This window comes from Halichoerus grypus, chromosome 4, assembly GCF_964656455.1.
Source record: "Halichoerus grypus chromosome 4, mHalGry1.hap1.1, whole genome shotgun sequence".
Taxonomy (NCBI): domain Eukaryota; kingdom Metazoa; phylum Chordata; class Mammalia; order Carnivora; family Phocidae; genus Halichoerus; species Halichoerus grypus.
Window position 1 is genome coordinate 50,726,750 of NC_135715.1, and position 17,747 is coordinate 50,744,496.

Here is a 17,747-nt window from a genome sequence, read left to right on the forward strand (position 1 = left end):
TCATCGAGGCAGGAGAAACTTCTTTGCTGGAAAATGGCTAGCTAAATCTCCAAACGTGTGTGGAGGGAAAATTGCAGGGGAGCAAGGCGGGGTAGTGGAGCCACGGGGGTGGGTAGAGCTCCACACGCACGAGGCGTGAAGCAGCTCCACAGTAAATCCTGCACCCGGACCGCCAAGGGGAGTGTTTGCTGGTGGAACACGGGGAGTATCGCCGAGCCAATAACATCTTTAGAACAAGGGAGTATTTTTCAGGTTTATTACCAAGCTAACAGCTGTTCTCTTCCTGCCAAAAAAAACCCCCAAAAAATTAAAACAAAAAACCAAACCAAACCAAACCAAAACAAAACCAAAAAACCCAAACAGACAAATTTTTGAAAGCTCTCCCACGACTATCGGCCAGGGCGGGTCTCAGAGATATGGAGAGGCAGTCTGGGCCCTGGGTAACATGATGGCTTCAGTGAGCACTCTGGAGAATGTCTGGCCTTGCATTTTGACATTTCTCCTCTGTCTCTCCCAGAGAGTTGAAACAGTCACTAAAATGGTAGAAATACAGTCAACGAAGACAGTAAACAAATCAAGAGACTCCAAGTTCTGGATACTTTTGAAAAATGTACCTGGTGGGGATTGCGGGGGTCTGGTAACCAGCCTCTTCCTGTGTTAAGTAGTGATGGAGGGATTTGGCAGAACTTTATCTACCATGAGTGGCAAGAACATGCACCAGTTAAGAGCAAGGACTCTAAAGTCAGACTGTGAGGTTAAATTCCAACTTTGCCACTTATTATCTATGTGATCCTGGACAACTTCCTTAACCTCTCTGGGTCTCATTTTCCTCATCTGTAGAATGGGAATGTTGATTGATTAAATGAGTTGAAACATACAAAGCATTTGACACAGTATCTGCTACCTTATAAGTACCCTATAGCTGTTAGCTATTCTCATAAACTTAGTCATGGAAATTGTATATTAGAAAATCTCTGGTAGTTCTATTAACAGAGATTGATATAGTTGAAGGTATAGAGTGAATGAACCAAGGCTGGAACTGGTCAATGCATTAAAACCAATCTCTTGACTAGCTGAACTGTTGAAGCAAGTTTGATGTGGTAGCTGGACTTCAGACAAGGAATTTATTCCAAGGTGAATCCCTACAAAGGTAATAAATATAAAAATAAAAGCTAATATAATAGTTAAATAAAAAATATAAAAGCTAAATGTATAGGGGCACCTGGGTGGCTCAGTTGGTTAAGCATCTGCTTTCGGCTTGAGACAAGATCCCAGGGTCCTGGGATCGAGCCCTGCATCAGGCTCTCTGCTCAGCAGGGGAGTCTGTTTCTTCCTCTCCCTCTCCCTGCTCGTGCTCTCTCTCTCTCAAATAAATAAAATCTTTAAAAAAAAAAAAAAAAAGCTAAATATAGCAGAGATGTTACTTGGGCCACCCATATGGGGGGATGATAGATGGTGGCCATGGCCCCAGCCGGCAAGATCAAATGCTGCCAGGCGGTGCTCCCAGCCCAGGGGTCAGCCAGGACCCAAGACGCAGACCTGAGATAGGGGGGGAGCAATGGCAGCTAAGACAGAAACACTCCCTGCTCTCATGGAGCCTACATTCTACCTGCAGAAGGAAAGGGAAGAAAGAGACAGACAAATAAATTAATAAATACAGAAACAAGAGTAATAGTAAATGGTAAGAAGTAATAGTAAGAACAGTGCAGAGAAGCAGAGAGGTTGATGTGGTAGAGATGAGAGATCTGCTGAGGGGTCAGGGAGGCCTCTCTGAGGAGGTAACAGCGAAGCTGAGATCTGCATGAGAAGACCCAGCCATCCCGAAACAGACCACGGGGAAGGTGGTCCAAAGGAGAGAAGGCCTCATGCAAAGGCCCAAGGAAGGAGCATACTTGGGGAATTCAAGGAACAGAAAGAAAAGCAGGGCAGCTGGAGTGAAGTGGATGAGAGAAATCGTGGTAAAATAAGAAGTGAGAAAAGTAGGTGGGGGCTGGACATGCAGGGCTCCGTAAACAATAAGAAATTGGGAATTCATTCTCAAGTGCAATAAAAGCCATTGGGGATAGTTTTTTTTAAACATATTTAGTTTTTAGAGCAGTTTAGGTTCACAGAAAAATTAAGAGGAAGATACAGAGACGTCTTGCATGCCCACTGCCCCCACACCCATGCACAGCCTCCCCTGTGATCAGCCTCCCCACCAGACTGGCACATTGTTACAACTGATGAACCTACATTGACGCATCATTGTCACCCCAAGTCAGTTGTTTATGTTAGAGTTTGCTCTCGATATTGTACATTCTGTGAGTTTAGACAAATGTTTAATGGCATATATCCACCACTGGAGGTTTTTAAGAAGGGGTGTACCATGATGTGATTTATGATTTTATAAGATCACTCTGGGGCGATGTAGTAAGCAGATTCTGACATGGCTCTCAACAATCCCCACCTCCTGGTTTTCATGCCCTGTGTAAATCCCCTTCCCTTGAATGTGGGCTGGACTTAGTGACTTGCTGCTTCTAACTAATAGAACATGGCAAAAGTGATGGGATGTCACTTCCATGATTAGGTTTCAAAAGCCTATGACTAGCTAGTTCTTGCTCTCTCTCTTGCCCCCTCCCTTTCCTTGTAAAGCCAACTGCCATGTTGTAAAGCACTCTATGGAAAGGCCATGTGGCGGCGAAATAAGGGATGCCTCCAGCCAACAATCCAAGAGGGAGTGGGGCCCTCAGTGTAACAGCTCCCAGGAACTGGATTTTGTCACAACCACATGAAGGCACTAAGAGGCAGATGCTTTCTAGTTGAGCTTGATACCAATTGCCAGAGGATCAAGCTACACTGTGCCCAGATTCCTAACCCGTAGAAATTGTGGTTGTTTTAAGTCACTAAGTTTTGGGGTAATTTGTTACACAGTAATAGATAACTAATACAGACTGATGTGTTAAAAATGGATTTTAAGAGGATGAGAATGGGCATAGGAAAATGGTCAAGGGGATATTGCAGTAGATGAGAAGATGGTAACTTGGATTAGGACAGAGGTAGTTGAGATGGAAGGAAGGAGACAGATCTCAGGGACACTTTGGAGAAAAAATGAACACCACTTGCTGTTGTATTGGATGCCATCTTGAGGGCAAAAGGAGGAAGCGAGACCAAAGTAGTTTTAGCTTGAAAAACTAGATATATGCAGAGGTGGAGGAAAAAGAAAGAAGTAAATTTGAGTGTCAAGGGCTAATATTAAGCTTTCTATCTTAGTCATATTAAGTTTGAGATAATGCTTGCTGAATACACAAGTGGAGAGATCAAGTAGAAACTTAAATAATTAGATTAGAGTCTGGAGCTCTGGGAAGAGATAGGGCTGGAAAGTGGATTTTGAAGTCATGAGCATTTATAGGTAATATTTCAAGACATGCTACAGGATGAGGCCCCTTAGGGAGTGTATCAGTTACCCTGCTGTAGAACAAGCCACCCCAAACTTAGTGGCATAAAGGAACCATTTTTATTCCACTCTCAGGTTCTGTGGGTCAAGAATTTGGACAGAGCACCACAGAGAAGGCTTGTCTCTGCTGCCCAGTGCTCCCATCCCCAGCTGGACTTTTGGCTAGAGTATTACACATGGACTGTCTAGAGGCCTAGGCTTTCCCACAGTGTGACCTCCTCAGTCCTGGCAGCTCAGGATTTCAAAGACCAATCCCAAAAGAACCAGGTGGAAGCTTCCCGGCCTTTTCTGATCTAGCCTCTGGTGTTAGGAATCATCTCCTCTGCTACATAACAAATGAGTCACTAGTACAACTCAGATTCAAGGGAAGGAGACAGAGACTCCACCTCTGCATCAGAAGAAAGTCAAGGAATCGGTAGACATGTTTTTAACCAACTACAAAGAGTTAATATAGAGAGGAGAAGGGAATCCCAAAGGGAGCTCTGGAGCATTCCAACATTTAGAAGTTGAGCAGAGGAGGAAGAACTAGCAAGAGACTGAGATGAAAGTCAATGAAGTAGGAAGAAGCCGCTGGGCAAGCATGAGGTCATGAAAGCCAAGAGAAGGATCTGTTTCCAGAAAGTAGGAGTTGACATTGTGCAAAATGCTTCCAAAAATTGAAATAAGATAGGGACAGAGACGATGGGCTTTGATGATTGAGAGGCACTGGTGACTTGACAGATGCAATCCCCATGGGGTGGTTGGGACCAAAGCCAGTGTAGATTGGGAGATTGGGTAGAAAAGAGACTACAAGGAAAGGAAAGACTCATCAACTATAAGCTGATAGTTCTGTGTGCACTTGTGGTCACCTGCGAGACCCTTGGAAACCATCAGACCACAGAACCCTTGATTTGGAAGGTCATCAGATGCATATACTTGCACATTTCTGATCCTAAGGAGCTCATGACCTCTCACAGCAGCCCATTTTATCATTGTTAGAAAAGTTATTTCTTTCATAAAACTCACTTCTGGCACCCATTTGTCTTTGTCTGCCTGGAGCAGTATACAACCAGTCTAATTCCAAAGTCCTGGGCCACTTCAAGCTCTTTTTTCTAGATGAAGCATCCTCAGTGCCCCTAGATTTCCAGATACTTCCTGATCTTCATTGCTCTCTTCTGAATGTGCTCAAATTTGTTTCTGTCACTCTCACAGTGTGGCATTCAAGACCAAACTCAACATCCTGGGTGCTGTCTGAAGATGCCAAGCCCTGCACCAACCATTACCCCTACAGCTGTTTCAGGGTTTGGTCACACGGCTGTCTCCTACTGTGGAAACCAAGAGCCACCAGCTGTCATCCACATTGAGTCTTAATCACCATCAACAATATTTCAAGCAATGATCTCAACTGATTGTTCTTCCATAGCAAAGCTAGATGCTGTCAAGCCCAGGTACAATGAAGCAGCAGCTAGAAAAAGGAAGCCTTTGATGCCACCTCACGCACCTTGTTGCTGTGACTTTTTCTTTTGCACTAAGATGAAACACAAAGAAACAGGAAAGCCTCCTGAGGGCACTGCTGACTCCAGTCAATCTCTGGTAGACCAGAGGCCTCTGAAAGGGTGAAATAGGGGTTGTGTCCAAGGGGGAAATTGTGGCCGTGCTCCAGGATTCGTAACCAGTGCCACAGTTTACCAATCTGAAGAGCTTCTAGGGCTTTTCCTTCTCTCTTTCCTGGGTGAAATTTACAAGAACTCAAATCAAAGTTCTCTTTCCAAAATCCACTCACAAAGCTTTCGAGTTAGCTTTTTAACAATTTGTCTTTCTCCTGTTTTTCCTCTGAACCTGTTTGAAAGTATTTCTAAGTCATTAAATGAATATTCATACCTCCAAATTATTTTTTCTACTTAAAAATAAAGGTTAGGAAAGCTTGCCTGGCACCAGAGAAACAAAATCCAGGAGAGTGAGATGAGAAATCTTCTGGTTAATTCTAACAACTCCATCAGTATAGCAGGGAACATACACCCACAGGGTCCACACCTGCAGGTAGGCCAAGGAGAAGCCCCGCTATGCTGGAAAACTCCAAAAATGCTCTTTTATTCTCTACTGGTACCTGCCGGCATGGAGGTTTGGATAAAGTGGGTGGCTAAAATGTTCTGAGCAAGTTGGAGCCGGAAAATTCTCATTACCCCATCATGACTTGCCCTCTCTTTCTTCCTTCCCTGAAGGGCTTGAGACTCTATTTGGATAGAAAGAAATAAAACATAAAAGCTTACCCATGAAATATTCATTGTGAGAGTCTTTGTTCCAGCTATTCTGGTTCAGGATCTAATAGAGCAATTTAGGGTTAAAGGAAGGTTTAGACCCTTCTCCAAGTCTATCAGACTCTTTCCAAATTGGGAAGGCTGAGTGGAGGTTGTACCCTGAACAAACTGTGCATTTGTATAACTGTAGTATCTTGGCACATTCAATATAAACAGAGTATTATTATGAGCTCCGTGATGCCAGTCCCTCATCATGGTGTGGAGGGAAGAGGTCAAACCATGTTCCATGTCTGGAAATCAGACTGTCACGGAAACTAATCCAGACTCTTTCACACACTAGATTTGGAACTTTGGTCAAGTTTCATAAACCATTTTCCTTATTTCCATAGACTTAAAATAGAAATAAAAGTGACTCCTTCTGGGCTTAGTCCTGAGCACTGAAGTGCAGTAAGTACACAGAGTTTGGTACATAACAGGTGCAGCATAAATTTTAGTTCCTTTGCATTTTTCTTTTAGTCCCTCCTGCTTGGGGATAGCAACCAATCCACCAAAACCTTGCTTTGGTCATGTCATTCCCCTCATTGCAACCTGTGGTCACCTCCCACTGTGCAAAAAATAAAACCCAGAACTTTGCATCACCCACCTCACCCTAACTCACCTTGAGAGCCGTATCCTTCCAACTACCAGAAAGGAACACTCAGCTCTACTCTCTGCAGGACTTGCATTGCCCTGTTTCTCTCCTCTCTTGCCCATCTCTGTGCTCTGGTTTGCTTGTGGCCTTGCCTGCTCTGTGAGTACTATCTTCACCCATCTCTGCCAATTAAAAGGCTGCAAATCCATTAAGAACCAGCTCCAATACTTCTACTCCCTGAAGACCTCAGGATGGGATCACTCTTTCCTTCCTAAGTCATGCTCACAGACTAATTGTATTTCTCATAAACTACTTGACAGATGCTATTTCTTGTTATTGTTGTTTACTTACATACCAGAGGCACATGTCATATGATGTGATTACTATTTGTCGATGTGTTTATTTTCCCCACTGGACTCTGAACTCCTTTGGGGGCAGACACTACATCTTTATCTATTGTTTTTATGTCTCTAGCATCTGACAGAGTGCCAGATGCCAGGTGCCCCAGAAATGATTAGTAAAATGAATGAATGAATGACTTCTCTTTACCACTAAATTATGTCTTAGAAAGTAAAAAAGTGCGTCATATTTTTATGTGTTTTACTAGGATTTGTGTGGTTCCTTTCAATTATGAAATAGTCAATAATATATGATGATGAATAAATGGATCCCCAAAATAGGAGTTCTGGGGGTGAACCGATTAGTATGAACCATGGAGATCAGTAATGCAAAACTCTGAAGCCACACACTTTCATCTCACACTTAAAAAGATATTTTAAAGTTATCTGACTTTTCTCTAGTTGGAAGAAATATGTACTTTGATCAAAGAAGTCAAGATAAGGGTCCTTTTGGGGCGCCTGGGTGGCTCAGTCGGTTAAGCGGCTGCCTTCGGCTCAGGTCATGATCCTGGGATCCTGGGATCGAGCCCTACGTCCGGCTCCCTGCTCAGCAGAGAGCCTGCTTCTCCCTCTCCCTCTGCCTGCCACTCTGACTACCTGTGCTCTCTCTCTCTCTGTCAAATAAATAAATAAAATCTTTAAAAAAAAAAAAAAAAAAAGATAAGGGTCCTTTTATTCCACTATCTATGCAAAACCCATAGGCAACCAAAAATAATAATAAAAATGTTGGGAAAATAAACCTTTCCTGTCCTTAATGAAATCAGGAAATGGAAATAATAGAAAACCTTAAACCTATGCATTCTGAATAGGGGCAATCTCATCCCAAGGAGATGCTTGGGATGATGTTTACAATGATGTTAATGGTAGTTATGTCTATGTAGTGGGATTTGGAGCGACTTTTTTTTTCTTCTTTGTATCTTTCTTTGTTGCTTGATTTCTTTATACTGAGCCATATTGTTTTTCTAAGTTCAATGGAGTTCTCTTTAAAAATATATATAATATTTGAAAGAAAATATGTGGCATCTCTAATTTTTAAAAAGTAATATATACCATTTATCTCTGCTCTTTACTTAAACCCTTTCTACCTACTGATTTTCAAGCTCAGCGACCTTAGAGAGTAAACACTAAGCTGTTTTGAACCTACAGGAAACCATTAGGAAAACCATTCTACCTTTCCAAATTCCCTACCCCTCGGGGCTGATGCACTTAATCAATTCTTAGGAAGGTTGCATAAGCCAGAAAACCTTCTTTGGTTTTCACCCTCCAGAGAAAGGCCTTTCACAAATGTTAAAGGGGTTGTTAATACTCTTCCCACACTAAACAACATCATTCGTAATACAAATACTCATGGTACATGGGGAGTTATACTGCTGTGCATATATAGCTTCTCCATATATCTGAAAAGTCTTCAGACACACCCCTACCAAAAATTAAAAAAAAAAAAAATGATGCCAAAAGGAAAATGGAAAGTATTTCTTACCTAATTTTCACCTACTCCAAAGTTTTCTAAACCAATCTGACCTTCTGTATCAGTCTCAAAATGACATGATGAGACTCACAGTCATTATTATAAGTACATTGAGCCCTTGGGTCCTGGCAGCTAATACCTTGGCCCACACATGGAGATCATATGAGGGGTTAGGGTAGGGAAAAATCAGACAAGCTCAAAATAAGCCAGGTACCTCCTTCAGCAAGAAAATGTCCAGAAGCAGCAGGCAAAAGCCAAAATTTCTGAAGTCAAGACTTCACAGAAAAACACTCTGGAGCTTGGAACAATGTAACCAACAAAAAGCCAAGTTAGAATAGATGAACTGGCCAATTCAAGAGACAGGAGCAAGAAACTAAATCTAGAAGAGATGAGTGAGGGCAAGCCAAAGAGTAGCATCCAGAAATGGGTTTAAGTCAGAGGGACCACAGCAGAAACAGAAGGGCAGAGATGTGGGTATATCTGGGTCTAGGTGGAGTTCTCTGGATGACTAGTTACTGCTTCAAGGGTCTTCAGTTGGTTCAGTACAAGTCTCACCTCCTTGATAAGTGCTCTATGACTTAATGGACTGATTTAGGAGCCCTACAGTACTACTCTAATACCCTGAGTGTAACTTTATCACAGCACTGGCCACATTATACTGTGAAGTTGATTCACTTGCCTGTCTCCACCAAGAGATTGCAAATCCCCTCAGAGTACATAGCATATCTTATATGACACTGTATCTATAGCATTTAGAATGGTACTTGGCATAAGTTTCAAAAAATGGTAGTTGCATGAATGTGTTTCTGCATCTAGATTTAAAGGCAGGAATTATGGCTACTGACAAACAGTCAATGTCCTAAAACAAAACCCATATAACATTAAACCATTTCTTCTGTCACTGAAAGCCTCAAGTTTTTAGCATGTTTTACCATATCATTAAGCGCTTTCAGCCACCAGTAACAGAAATCTCAATTCAAAATGGCTAGAACAATAAGTGAAACTCATCTCATCTAACAAAATATCCTAAGAGAAAGTGACTACAAGGCCCCAGGCACTTCCTATCTTTCTGACCTAACATCCTCAGCAAGTCAGCTTGTCTTCAAGCCAGCTATCCTCATGCTCACAAGGTGGCTGCCAAACATGCAGACATGACAACTTCCGGCAGGAGAATAGGGCTTCTCTTCCTATAAGGCTCTCAACAGGTACACATTTCACATCTCTTTGGCCAGACTTTTGGTCCAGTTCGAATGTTAAAACAAGCCACTGACAAGAGAAATGAGATCACCGTGACTAGCTCAAAGAAGCCGATGGCTATGTGGGGGAGGATGGGTCACCTGAAAAAAACCCCAGCAAAGTGGGAAAAGGAGATGGGCAGGCGGCCAACAGTGATGACTATAATTGCCTACAATACCATTCACGGTCTGTCTCTTCCTCCTTGCCTCCAGGCTCCTCTCCTATCATCCCTTCTATCTCAAACGCTGTGTTCTGGCCATACCTGCTGTTCCCTAAATATACCATGAAGTTTCTACTTGACAGATCATTTCCTGTCTCTGTGCTTTTGCTCTATGTTCATGCTTCTGCCTGAAGTGCTCTTCCCTACTGTCCAGCTGGCAAATGCCTACTCATCCTCCAACTCTCTGCTGAAATATTATCTTCTCTGGGAAGGCTTTCTTGACCTCCTCATGTAGTGGACTACTCTGACAATGTCCCTCCCCATGTCTTGTCTGCCACGTCTATCACAGCACCCATCACATTGGTAGGTGCCTCTTTGCTTACACCTTCACCTCTCCCATTAGACTAAGAGACCCTAGGGAGCAGAGCTGAGCCTTATTCATCTTTGTATCCCCTGCCTCTAGTATATAGTATTTATAGAAACTCCACATAGGCTTGATAAATTGAGTAAAATTGAATGAGCTGAACTGAATCTGGCTGTGTGTAATATTTCCAACAGTTTCTCTAACTGCTGTGAGAGAATCTTTGAAAGAGCAATCACCAGACAATTCAATAGGGACCATGCTCTGAACTGCCCTCCACTGATGATGCTGGGGGAGGGACTCGGAGCCATCCAGAGCCCAGAGGCCACACAGCTGGGTGTCCTCCCTTGGAGCACTGCCTGTGCCCCTACTATGGTGAACAGCCATTCTGGCTTTAACACCAAAAATCCTGGGGCACCTGGGTGGCTCAGTTGGTTAAGCATCTGCCTTTGGCTCAGGTCATGACCTCAGGGTTCTGGGATCAAGTCCAGCATTGGGCTCCCTGCTCAACAGGGAGTCTGCTTCCCCTCTCCCTCTGCCCCTCCCCCTGCTTGTTCTCTCTCCCTCTCAAGTAAATAAAACAAAATCTTTAAAAACAAAATAAAACACCAAAAATCCTACATCCCCAGGAAATTTCTCAGTCCTGAGCAAACCAGAACAGATGTCATCAAACACCCAATGGCCCTGCCACAGTGGATCTTCTCTCCACCATCTTAACAGAATCCCTCTCAAGAAGAAGAAGATCGGTCCCTACCAAGTGTTTAATGTCTGGGGAAATGAGAAAAGTTGTTTGTTATCACCTGCACTGGAGAAAGAGATTAAGATTTCTCTCCTGGGGTTAAAGGTTTAAAAACCGAGGGTAGAAACGAGCAAATTATAGAGACCTTAAATGGTTGTCCAGGGAAGAGAGTTACACAACATTTGTTGTTTCTAAGGCAACAACTTCCGAGATTTATGCCAAGATTTGGAACCATTTCCCTCTAGAGCAGATGATTATATGCTCATTTATCTCCAGAGAAGCCCTTAAAACCTCTTCTTTCTCAGAAAACCCATTTGGCTAAAAAACACAGTATTTAAGATGGAGGGTTACTCTGAACATTCCCAAACCTCCAGAGAAATTCTGTGGAGATTGCTATGCCATCCTAACATTTGGCTACAATTCCACATGGCTTTGGTTCAGCAGAGTTTCACTGCTGCCATATGATCTGTTGCTTTGGAAGGAAATTCCAAAGAAATACTCAAATGGTTATTTAAATATTAAGGTCTCCTCTGAACAGTTTTTAATAGCCAGTCAGTCCACACCACAAAATGGCATCCTGCAATTAGATTCACTGATGGTAATGAATGAGAACAAAAGGTGAATTCCTCAGAGAAAGACCAGCCTCCATAGATAAAGAATTCTCCCGGTCACTTCTGAAGGACAATGCCTAATAATGCCCTCTGCAGGAGGTTTTACAGTCTCACAGGGAGCTCAGCTCAGCTCTTGCCTACAACTGCCTCTCGTCCTGGTGCATGGCGGGACAACCACTCTCAACACTGGTCTCAGTTGTGACCGCACAGTCCGCCCCATTGTTGGTTACGTCCAGTTCTGTGGAATGTGTCTGGGATTCTAAGACTGGAAGAGAATCATATCCTCCGCTTTGTTAGACCCCTCAGACTGTAAACACTTGAAGACCGAAGAACTCTGTCTTATTTCCCTTTGAGCCACACTGCCTTGGTTCATATCCCAGCTCTGTCACTTACAAAGCTTATGTAACCTTGATGAACTTGCTTAACCTCACAATGCCTCTGTTTCTCTGAAAATAAAATGGAGGTAGTAATAGTATCAACCTTGTAGCATTGTTCTGAGGATTGAGTGAATAATAACTATAAAGTGCTTAGAACAGAACCTGATCCATCATAAACATTATATAAATATTGGCTATTATTATTCTATGTAGCAAACAGTGAGACAAACAAAACTGTTTACTGAGCTCAATTGAAATTTCCACTCCCTAACAAGGCACTCTCCAAGTGCTTATCATTACTGATTGGTTTGGCTTCTTTGTTGGCTAGTTAGAGATGTGTCCCCTTTTCTTTGGTCAGATACCAGGCCATAGTCTTTAGAAGGGCTTAGAAGAAAGAAGAGACAGGAGAGCCCTGGTCTCTGACAAGTTCGAGTTACAGCAGTTCCAGTGAATGTTAGTACTTTGAAAGCTCAGAGGAGAGGAGCACATATCTGGCTGGAGAGCTCAAGAAAGGCCTCCTGGAGTTGCTGTCTTAACTGAACCTCAAGGAGGTTTCGGTGGAGGTAGAAAAGGAGCACATCTCTAAAAGAAAAAGGAGCATGCTATGCTGGGGAATCATAAAGTATGTTCAAGAAATACTGATAAGCCCATGTAGGCATGGACCATGGAGGAATCCAGGGCTCTGTTATGCTGTCACCACTTTCCTCCCTATTTAGAGCCCCTATTTAGAACGGTTGAGATTAACCCAGAGGTCATGTCAAGAAAGAATTCATTTTTCTTTTCCAGTTCCCATCAGTACCACGTGGCTTCAAAGCCCAAAGAATCAACTAAGCAGCTTTCATAAACCAAAGACAGTTAGTCTGTTTGACTTTGAGATTGAAAGGAGACACCTTTCAAATGGCATTCTATACCTCTGTTCTTCTGCAGAGCACACAGTAGGTGTGTGAATAACCATTCCCATTGTGCTGCCCAGGATCACTGAGGTGGGAAAAGCGGGCATTACCAACAGAATCCAGCCAACCAAAGCGGCTGGGGGAGAGTACAGTCTGCATAGAGAGAAAGGTGTAAAGTCCAAGCTCACAGATTTTGTGGCCTCTGGGTCAGGATGAGGTTCTTAAAAGAACAGAAGTATGATCAATGAGGTCATTGGCAAGCAGCTGTTCCCCTGGACTGTGATTTGAGCTTCTCTGCATAAGAAGAATGGTTCTCAACCTTCTATATCTTGTGGCCGGAGTGGCTCCCTCTCGTCCCATCAGTCACTCAGTCATCTGGGTCCCACCATGATGAATGACATTAACATGCCCACAGACACCCTGCTGGATTGTTTCACAGGGCCTCTCAGTTAGCCCCAAATCTTAAGGCCTGAAGAAACAGCTCAGCCAAAGTCTGCCCTGATTCCAAAGAAAAAACGGATCCAGTTTCTTCAAAAACGAAATGGCATGAAAACAGGGTATAGGGAAGGAAGACCGGTTGTAATTAGAGTGTTACAAGAACTAACAATTAAATGCAATGTGTGGGCCTTGATTAGAGTCTGATTTGAACTAACCAATGGACTTTTCAGACAATCAGGAAAATTTAAACATGGAATATATGTTAGATGACATTAAGGAATTACTACTAATTTTGTCAGGTATGAATGGTACTGTGATTATGTTATTTTTTTTCCCGTCCTTATCTTTTAGAGATCTAGTGAAGCATTTAGAGAATTTCTTCTCTGAGATTTGCTTTAGTAGTTACAAGAAGGGCATGGAAGGTAAGTGGTAGGACAAAAGATGAAACAAAATTGGGAAAATATTGAAAAGTGCCAAAATTGTGTGGTGGTACACGGTTTCATTATATGATTCTCTCTAATGTTGCATATTTTTGAAAACCTCCATAATAAACTTAAAAAATATATATATATTCCCAGGTCCATTCACAGAATGGAGCATTCCATTACACCGAGCACCTGGACAAGGAAGTAGCTCTACTTAGGGGGCACAGCAAGCAAAGAAAGAGAAACAGGAAGTGCAATTCACTCCCATTCCCCACAGACTGCCCCCTGCTGAGCCCAAGAAAACACAGTCTCTCAGACTCAGCATTCCCTGAATGTGAACATGCTGGGCAATAGACATGCCTGTCTATAGTAGCCCTTAGTCCACAAGTTAACAATTTCTAGGCAGATACCTCCATCTTGCTTGTTCCAGGGAAAGTCAGGATTCCAGCCTAGTGCAGCGCTGGTTCTTAATGGGGGCTCAACCTTCTTATGCTGCTTCCCTGTTCCTGCCTGTACTCCTCCCTCCTGAAAGGGGGTTATGACAGGGGTAGAGACCTCCTTCCCCTAGTCCTTAGATCCCTCTCTCAGACAAGTGAGACCTTGATTATTATTAGCTGAATTCTTTATCTTACTTAAAGAAATGGCTATATATAGTACAACTTAGGAATTAAAACATTCTACTGCCAGGTTGTTCTGACCTGTCCAGAACATCTCCAATCTTTATACATTTATACTCTCTAGAAGAAAGTGTAATCAGCACTCAGATCTGAACATTTTCAGTGCTCCTTTTTTTTTTTTTTTTTGATGCAGATAATCATACCTTGATGGAAAACCATACTCCTTCATCTGTCAAGGAAAATTTAAAGAAATATATATTTTTGAATGACATACAATTTTAGTAATATTACGGGGAGCAACTCAAGAATCTATACAATTTAGCTTTTAGCAGATTTATAATAACTATAATAATATATACTAATAATGGTCAAGGTAGTTTGAACAGATTGAAGTTTATGCACAGAAATCAGAAGGCCTTGGGCCATCAGTCTGGCTGATAGAAAGGAGTATATCAAGGACACTTGGGAATGGCCAGAGGAATGGGAAGAAGAGGAAGAATGAATGTATAACAGATGTGGTTACTGTTAGTAACTGTGGTTACTTCTAGTCAAACAGTAAAGACATTTGTCGGTAGACAGAGGAAGCAGAAAATTAGGATAAACACTTTATGGCCAAGGTGACTCAGAGGACATCCAAAGGTTCTAAATGTCCATTCCTGACAAATAGAACCATCAGGAAAAGGACATCGCCCTTACTATACGACATGAGAAGGTGAGGGAGTGGATTTTCATTAATGGTTGTGAAAGTCAATGTCCTGTCTCGAGGCTGAATGGATACCCCTGGCGGCACAAGTAACTGGGTAAAATTGCTGCCCTCCAGCCTCAGGAAGGCTGTGGCTTGGGAAACAGGACACCAAAGACTAAAGAAAGCTTTTGGAATGGTTGTAGATGAAACTAGTCTGGCAGGGAGCATGGGGGCCGCTGAGCCCAGCAAAAGACAGAGTAAGGCACCAATATGACAGAAGTACAAAAAGAGAGAAAGAAAGAAAAATCGTAATAGCTGCGATGTACTGAACGTTTACTATGTGTCACATTACCCCCACACCACCCTGCAAACTGGGTAACATTATCTTCATTTACTACAGGAGTAAATTGAGACTTGTGTCACCCAGCTGTAAGTTGCAGACTCAGAATTCTATCCACTGTTGGTTCTGATTTCAAAGTGTAGATTTTAGCTATTGCTCCTGGAAATGGGTAGAAGACTAGATATACTCCATTACTGTGTGTGCTTCTCTCTCATGAGTAGGATTATTAGACTCTTCTTTTTGCTTCTCTGCATTTCTTAAGGTTTTTTTTATCATGAACATAAATTGCTTTGCAATAAGAAAAAAAATTATATTTAATTTTTTGAGTGTGGAGGTTTAGCATCCTAAATTTCCTATGTTTCCAATAATTGTCTGTCTTCCATGAAAATGTAAAGCTTTTGGCTGAGTTGGTAATATAGTATTTACTCAAAGACAGCAAGGCCCAGAGGACTGAGACCACGTCCAGAAGAACTGACAGTCTAAGACTTAGGGAAAAAGAGCAACATCCCCATAAGCAGAAAAACGATCAGTCTCAGATAGGCTCAGCTGTTATCTCCCTCCTGTGATTTCTCATCCTGTGAATTATTCCAGTGCTTGTATATTCATTTTTTAAACACACAACAGAGGAGTTATTCTCCAAGTCTTTATCAGCTGAAGTATTAACAGCTTCCAGCTGAGAAAATATCTTTTCACTTTGCTTAAGCCTAATCATTATTTTCTCCCTCCTCTAGGAGTTTTGGTATCATACAATGGATCATAGTACAAAAGGCCATGTGGGTGATTTTTTATAATGTTGCTTGTAGACATACAGTGTATAATTTGGGTATAAATCTATTTAGAGATGTCACTAGTTTGGATTTTCTTTCTAGAAAGAAACACTTTGCCCCCCTTCATTCTTTGGAAGCCTAAATATAAATGTGCCCAAACTAAGAAGCAAACAAAGAATAAAAAGGTTTCTTTTAGAAGTTTCATCTTATTTCTTGATCTCTTTTTTAAAGATGAAATTACAGGGATGTGGAACTTTGCACTCAAAACTTTAAATGTCTAAAATGTAACACTGTGTGTCACCACCTGAGGAGGAAAGTGCTCCTTCTCAGATGGAAAAATTCTTCCAAATAGAAACATGAAATATTCAGAGCAACTAACTCTTGCCTTCGCCCAGGATCCCCCAGAGAAATGGATTCAACTCTGATACTGTGTTTTCTTGTGTCAGTTTCAAGTACCATTTCCAAGCCTGTGCTAGCCAACCTAGTGAGCTACAGCTTCTTGGTAATGAAATGAGTGAGGAATACATTCTCTTTATGAACCAATTTCCTTTGTTCCGAGGCTCTGAAGCAGCCTATGCCTGCACCGGCAGCCCAGGTGACTATCTTGCAAATGCCTGCCTTTCACCTTTAAGAGACTAAAGGAGAAATGGCTTCTAAGCACACTTGGGACACCAATGGTTAGTAGGAAGTAACTCCAGACCCTTTCTCCTGTGTGTTGGGGCCCTCCTTTCTGTCTTCCTAGGTCCCCTGCAATCTTGTGCTCTCCTCTGCTCCATTTTACTTTTTTTTCCTTTTTAATTAAAAATAGTCCCCAGAAAGTAATGTGAAATACAGTCTTATTTCAGTGCGAGTGCCTAATAGCCCAAAGAGTTTTCCCTTCCCCAGACCTCTCTCCTACCCACTCTCCCCTCAGATACTACTGACTATGGAATCCTCAGAAAAGCCACAGTCTAAAGGGGAAGGATGTCTTAAACTGTGGAATTTCATCAATCTGTCAACCTGGAGGAAGGCTCTGGGGGGCCAAGAGGGATTTCATACTCCTGACCACAGCCAGTAAGTGACTATCTCAGGTTAGGGCCAGCATCTTCTTATAGGATGGGCAACTAAGTGTTTGTGTGTCCATGGTATAAATTCAGTTTCCTCCGCTACAAAATGGTAATGACAATAATAACATAGGCCTCATATGGCTGCCAGGAGAATTAAATGAAATAATGAGTGGGAAGCCCCTGGCACATAGAAAATAATCAATAAAAGTTAGCTTGTTAGCTTCTTCTTCGCTTTTCCTTCATTTATTCACCCATTCAATTAATATTCAATGAACCAGCTTCTTCCCAGATTTGAATCACTTCCCAGTGGTGATATGAGTTAGAGCTGCGGGACATGCCTGGTCTCCTCCAGGCCAGTAGGATACAATTTAGTACCCCTTAGCATAATGCACTAATTGGTCCCTTAGTGACCTGAAAGAGTTAACGCACTATTGTAGGGTTTAATCTACCACTTCCTGACAAAATGAATTTTAGATTTTTTTATACAGAAGTTCCCTAGAATTATAGTACACAAATTCTCTCACCTTCTCTTTTTCTCTCTGTCTTTATCTCACACACACACACACACACACACACACACACACACACTACAACTCCCTAAGAGCAGTAAGGTAGGTTAGATAATAAGATTAAAACAGTCCATTTAGAGTTTACTGAGTACTTTTTTTCTGATCACAAAGCAATGCACTGTAGGAAACTTCATAAGTTCATAAATCTAAATAAGACACAAATTTTTCATAACCCTACAAACCCCCCCAAAATAGTTTTCAGGAAATATTGCAAATATTTTGTTCTCTTTTCTTTCAAAATTCTTTATTCTTATATAATACATTCAAACTTCTTTATTCTTATGTAATACATATTCCATAACTCATACACTATCAC